This window comes from Antechinus flavipes, chromosome 4 (assembly GCF_016432865.1).
Source record: "Antechinus flavipes isolate AdamAnt ecotype Samford, QLD, Australia chromosome 4, AdamAnt_v2, whole genome shotgun sequence".
Classification (NCBI taxonomy): Eukaryota; Metazoa; Chordata; class Mammalia; order Dasyuromorphia; family Dasyuridae; genus Antechinus; species Antechinus flavipes.
Genome location: NC_067401.1, coordinates 134,834,809 through 134,841,699, shown reverse-complemented (window position 1 = coordinate 134,841,699; position 6,891 = coordinate 134,834,809). Strand labels below are relative to the sequence as shown.

Here is a 6,891-nt window from a genome sequence, read left to right as displayed (position 1 = left end):
AGAAAAAAACTCTTTCCCCCCAGCCTATTCTATACCAACATGAGATGAATTGGTGGAAGAAGGCTTTGACGCCGCAATGTTTAGAAGGTCTGAGTACTGGTTTCCGTCCATCAGAAAGAGCGTGTCTCTAACCCTAATCACCTTCGAATACAAGGGTTGAAGAGAGTAAATGGCTTCTGAATCTACAGTAAAATAGGGTACGCAGGGGGCACCCGGATTTGAACCGGGGACCTCTTGATCTGCAGTCAAATGCTCTACCACTGAGCTATACCCCCACACGTGCATACATTTCTTTCGTACGTATTCACCTTTGTAAACCAAAAGGTGTGACAATCTTGATTGTTGGTTGGCTAAGAGTTGGAAAGGAATAAACGTAAAAAAGGATAAACCGAGTAAAACAGAACTAAAGTAAGAGGAACCAGTTTAGATGTCAAAACTCATTCACAAATTTACTAGAAAACCACCAATCTGGGGATGAAAAAGATCAGTTCTCTCATGGTTCTCCCAAATTGACATTGTCCTGTATAGAAATGGGGATTAAGAACCTCTTACCCTTAGAGCTCTCAGAGCTTATCTGGGGGCCAATAGCCCTCCCGGGGCAATCTCTGTCTCCGTCTTCCCGTTCTTGTCTAGACTGTGGGTGTATATTGCCTGAGAACTAACCCTATATTCTCCTTCCCTCAGGGAGAAGACAAGTTCAAACCAAGCTAGCCTTCTTCTGCTTCTTCCCCATGCCCCCAAGACTGTCTCCTTAGGTAGACTCTGAGCCAAAATTTCCAAGCAGCGACACTCCAGCCACTTAGCCAAGCCAAGCTGGCAAAAACCTGGAAAACAGCTACAATAAGCCCAAGGATACATATTGTTCCCATTTCTCTATCCCTTTTAAGTTTACAAATCTAGGCAGAGATCCAAGCCCTTGGTCGCAGATAACTATCTAACTTAGAGTTAGATACTCCCCAAATTCTGACATTGCATGTAAATGCATTTCAAGGAAAACCAAAGGTAAGCTAATGAGTCAAAGTAATTGTTCTGTACCCACCTAGCCACATTCCTGTCTTTATTATGCATATCTGGCAGCAACTGAATTTTGGCCAGCCAGAAACTTACCAAAAAGTATTTCACAAAATCATTGAGGGATTGACTCTCCTTATATCCCCACATTTTAGCACAGTGTCTGGCATATCCTCGGTGCTTAATAAATGCTTATTGAATGACTGAAGTAGGTAGGGAACGTATTAAGACCCCATTTTATGGATGAAAAAACTGAGGCTTAAAAAGTGACTTGCTGGAATAGATGCCCATCGATTGGAGAATGGCTGAATAAATTGTGGTATATGAATATTATGGAATATTATTGTTCGGTAAGAAATGACCAGCAGGAGGATTTCAGAAAGGCCTGGAGAACTGATGCTGAGTGAAACGAGCAGGGCCAGGAGATCATTATATACATCAACCACAATACTATATGATGATCAGTTCTGATGGCCATCCTCAGCAATGAGATGAACCAAATCAGTTTCAATGGAGCAGTAATGAATTGAACCAGATACGCCCAGGGAAAGAACTCTGGGACACAAGCTAAGAACTATTACATTGAATTCCTAATCTTTATATTTTTGCCCGCCTGCATTTTGGATTTCCTTCACAGGCTAATTGTACAATATTTCAGAGTCCGATTCTTTTTGTACAGCAAAATAACGGTTTGGTCATGTATACTTATTGTGTATCTAATTTATACTTTAATATATTTAACATCTACTGGTCATCCTGCCATCTAGGGGAGGGGGTGGGGGGAAGGGGAGGGAAAATTGGAACAAAAGGTTAGGCAATTGTCAATGCTGTAAAATTACCCATACATGTAACTTGTAAATAAAAAGCTATTAAAAAAAATTTTTTTAAGTACACACAAGTAAAAAAAAAGTGACTTGCTCAAAATCACACAGATAATGTCTCAAAAAACATGACATTAGTTCTTCTGATGACATTACACTAAGAGGAGCTGATGGCCATTCTAAATGAAGACTGGCAAGTAACCCCAGTCTATCCTGCCTCTTCATTTCCTGAAGCTTGTCTATTCAGGCTCAAAATGTAGGATTTACCAGCATCTCAGCCTGGAATGCTTCTTGTTCAGGAGCCAGGAAATATCAGGAAAGGCAAGGGTATGGTATAAGGAAGTGGACACCTTAACAAGGCATTTATTACCCCCAGGATATGGTTGGATTTTAATAAGCAACACAATTTTTAAAATGAACACATAGACACTAAAAAGACTTAGGTGGGGGTAGTGGGGATCTGACTGAATACTGTATCCAATCAAAGTCAAGTTATATCAAACTCCCAAGGTTAAATTTCCCCTATGAATCTGCCCATGTCTATGCTGTCTTTGCTGAATGCCTTTTGGGTTAGCCACCACATGTTTTGCTCATGGTGTCTTTCTCCCCATTTTCCCATCTCTCATGGCTCCCATCCCCATTTTCCTCTCATCCCCCACCCAATCCTTATGGTGTCTTTTTCTTCCTTATAGCTAAGTAACTTTTATAGGGTGCTAAACTCCTTTATCGATTTAGCCTCCCAGTTAAAAGGATACTTTCATCTCCAGTTATATTTCCTTTCTCCTGGTTATTGGATACCATTAGGGAACTTTTCTATTGTTAATTGTTAAAACCACTTTCCTTGGTAACTATACGCTCTCCCAAATCAATTTCATATTTATCATTTCTGGTACCTATTGTACCTCTTCATTTTGTTTGTAACCGCTTCTCAAAGATACCTTTTACCAAAGAGAAAGGCCACTGTGAATTTTTCACATGACTGACCCCCAACATTTAGTGCTAATGGCTCTTCTCAGTCTTGTCATTTAGGGTGCTGTACCTCAAACACATCAAAGCCTCTGCCTCTTTTTTTTTCTTCCTTTCTTCCTCCAAATTAGAGATTAAAAGGGTAAGGGTGTGTGTGTGTGTGTGTGTGTGTGTGTGTGTGTGTGTGTGTGTGTGTAGCTCAATTCTCATTCTCCATCTCCCTCTCCCCAACACCTCCATCCCTGGCTTGCCCCGTGCCTCTGAGAAGGGCATGTAATTCTTTTGGAGAGAGATATGCAACTTCCCTCCCCTTCCTCTCTCTCAGATTCTGAGGATGATCAGGCAGGCAGGTGGGCTGACAGCTAACTCCCAGAAGGTTTACAGTCTCACTGTCCAACAGCCAGACTCTACCATCTGCCCCCAACATCCTCTCTCAGAAATGTAGGGGAAAAAATAACTTTGCTACTTTTTCTCCCACTTTGTCCCTAGAAAAAGAGAATACTCTCTGTTTAACCTGAGGGCTCAAAGCAAGAGGAAGGCTGCTAACTAGACAGCAGTTGGCAGTTACTCCAGATTTTGTTCTCTCTAGCCTTGCTGGACGCCTGTAAGAATGGTCAAAGGATGGAGGTTAAATGCTATCCCTAAAGCGATTGTGGTCATCTCCAAAAGACTACCTCAATAACCTAAATTGTTCAGGTAGGCTTCTTCCACCCTGCCTACTTCTCTCCTGCTGACTCCAATTCTATCTTAGTTTTAGGCAACCTGTCCTTACATGACCATGTTTAGGGTTTACTTGGCAAAAATATTGAAATGATTTGCCATTTCTTTCTCCAGCGCATTTTATATATAAGAAAATTGAAGCAAACAGGGTGAAGTGACTTGCCCAGGGTCACCCAGCTAGTAAGTATCTGAAGCCAGATTTAAACTCAGAAAGATAAGCCCTGACACATCTGGAATATCTTGCCAGACAAATCCCTTTCTAAAATTAGATCATATAAATGAATCCATCCAAGTACACATCTTCATTACCCACTGATTCCCCCTCTCCAACCCAAGGTCACCATTCAGTTCCTATCCTCACCCTTATGATCAGCACCAGACAACCGTAGGTCTTTTAAAATGCTCAGATCTAAGGAGTGGTCTATCCAGTGCCAGTAGAGTGGGCACCAAGCCTGGAGCTGCAGGTGAGATTGATGATTTTGCTGGTACCAACAGAAACAAAGTGATGGACATAGGTATGTCTGCTATTTGGTAGAGATCAATTGAAGCTTTTCATGGATGGGTGTTCTGGTGGACAGTGCTTAGTTCAGAAATTGGAATTAAGTTTAAAAGATCCCAGATTGGGCAGGGGAGTAGATCATTCACTTTCCAAGAAAGCTCTTGATCAGTTGAACATTATGGTGCTCCATCCATACCATCATCTCAATTGCAGACATTCTGTTTGTGCTAATAGGCACTAGGATGATGAATTAGGGAGCAAAAGGAAATTAAAGTTACATATTCAAATTGGGAGTTCTATTAGGAAGATTATCAACTTCTGGGAATCAAAATTGGTCAGGTAAAAGGTCTTGAGTTGGAACCATGTATGAATCAAATGTGAGATCTTTATAATCAGTGTACTCATAACTTCAATATCATTGGTGGCCCATAGCTTTTACTGCAAAATAGGGGTTATTAATTATGCATCCATTATAGAAAGAATGTGAAAGGAGAGTAGAGCAATAAGTACAATAAGATAACATAGAGTGTGATTGTTCAAATTGTTTCAAAATTCCTGACTCCAGTTCAACACTCTATTCACTATACCACCTAATTGGCCCTAAGGTATATGCCCTCAAAGCACAGGGCCCCTTATTTGCAAGGCATGACAATAATTTAAGGAATGTTTCACACATGTAGCAAGAGATTTAATGGCCAGGTATCCCTAGGGTGGGCTTTCCCTCAGCCTACTTGCTCCCTTTTCCCCTTTCTCAATTTTATAAATTGGTGATGCCTGGGGAAGACATGTAAGATGTTCTCTGGAGGTATCACTGCCTTTATGATGAGTCCCCCAAAATTCCTCTTCCCAAAAGATAGAAAGAGGAAAGATCATGGGCCAGAGGCCAGGATCTACTCAAGGAATGTGGAACAGTAAAACCTTTTATCTGTCACTCCTTATTTGTCTCCTGTAAAATCCCCATCCTGACTTGTCTTTTTGTAAAAGTTACATCCTGACTTCCCCGTCTCCTTCCCAAAATGACAATACCTTCCTGCCTCCTTCCTTATCTCACTTTACATTTTGCACCCTTGTAGGCTGTTAGCCTACTTATTAGCTTAAGCCCCAAAATTTTCTATATAAAACTCTCCCAAACTTTTTCTAATGGTTCCAGGGGTCCTCAAACTATGGCCTGCGGGCCAGATGTGGCAGCTGATGATTATCTCCTTCACCCAAGGCTATGAAGTTTCTTTATTTAAAGGCCCACAAAACAAAGGTTTTGTTTTTACTATAGTCTGGCCCTCCAACAGTCTGAGGGTCAGTGAACTGGCTCCCTATTTAAAAAGTTTGAGGACCCCTGGATTAGACTCTCCTAGAGAGTAGTCTGTAAGTTTGGGCATAATAAAGTCTTTTATGACTACAAAAGAATCTCCCTGAATAATTTCAAACTAACTGTGACCTATGACAATTGCACACTTCATTTGTGCCAGTCCCTCAAAAATGTTTTGGTCCTTATCTCTATTCCCAACTTTTAAAATTCTCTTCTATAAATCTGGAGTGAGAGAAATTATTATTAATAACCTGGGATATCCAGAGTTCTCTTTCCTTTTCTAAAGTCCTCAAGGCTCATCCTCTGAAGGATGGGATAATGATAGTAGAGAGGATTAACATTCTCCTAAATCTAGTATTGCTCCCCCACCAAACTTCACAAGGAATTTAATCCAAATTCGTTCTACTGAGACTTTATTTAGATTTCCCCAGGCTGGGTGATTTAGAAGTAAATAATAAAATCAAAATCTCATCCCCAACCCCCATCAGAATAGATTTATCTCTGTTACAACATTCATTCTCTCATAACATTCATTCTCTCATTGTTAACCATTCAGAGTTGATTGCCACCCTCAGAAACACCGGCTCTTCCAAGGATAAACTGTGATCCCACTGCATGAGGGATTTTTGGCATCCCAGAGTGTCACTGACCCATTTTGTTGGCTATATTCTAGCATTTTAAATAAAATGACTACCCAGAAACTACTTCTTTCAAATGTTTTAAACATCACAGGGATAGGTATAAGAATCTCCTCTACAGAATAAATACCATGGAAGTAGTGATGGGGGTGAGCCTTGAAACTGTTCAAACTCTCCTCTGAAAGAGGCCCCAAGGGGGAATGACATAAACTGAAATCTTTTGGGGGACACACTGGAGAAAAAAGAGTGAAATTGTCTTCATCTTCTTTCTCTCACTCTCTCTTCTACCTGACTTTTTCTCACTCCAAGGATGAGAACTTTGCTCCTAGAATTTTCTCTTCAACTTTTCTTGATGTCCCTGCCAATAGTTAACTCCTTCTTAGCCTCTCAGCTAGGAAGCTCTGTGGGCAATGGGGGTGTTCAGGATTGTTGAGTGGGCCATCAGCATCCTTACGGCAGTCCACAGATGGGACCTGATGCATTCTTGCAAAAGGCTCCATTCCCAAACATCTCCACTCTGGATGACACCCCACTTTTAATGTGCTCCTGAGATTTGTTTCCTCCAGACTCCAAGCTATAAACTTCTAATTACTCCTTCATCCTGAAGATCTTGGAACACTCCACATTTCCTGGCCTGAGTTGCTGCAAGCTTCAGATCTCCCACTTCCCCTCCTGGCCTGAACCCCCAGTGAACTTATGAACAACTCTACGACCCATGTCAGCTTGAAGCAATTACAGAAGATAAGACCTTCATCCCATTACCTCAAAAGAATTTGGGTCTGGACTGCTTGAAGGGGGAAATAATGAGGATGAATCCTCAAACTGTCCAAACTCTCCTCTGAAAGAGACCTAAAGAGGGAATGACATAAATTAAGATCTTTTGGGGGACCGGATGCCCTTCAGGGAGCTCCCAGACCTGGGAAAAGCCTA

General features: G+C 41.3%; 1 non-coding gene across 1 annotated transcript; it reads right to left on the bottom strand.

The window, feature by feature from the left end:
• Positions 1-203: 203 nt before the first annotated feature.
• TRNAC-GCA (transfer RNA cysteine (anticodon GCA)) lies at positions 204-275 on the bottom strand. The gene has a single exon. It is a non-coding gene; the product is annotated as a tRNA-Cys (tRNA).
• Between the last annotated feature and the right edge of the window lie 6,616 nt (positions 276-6,891).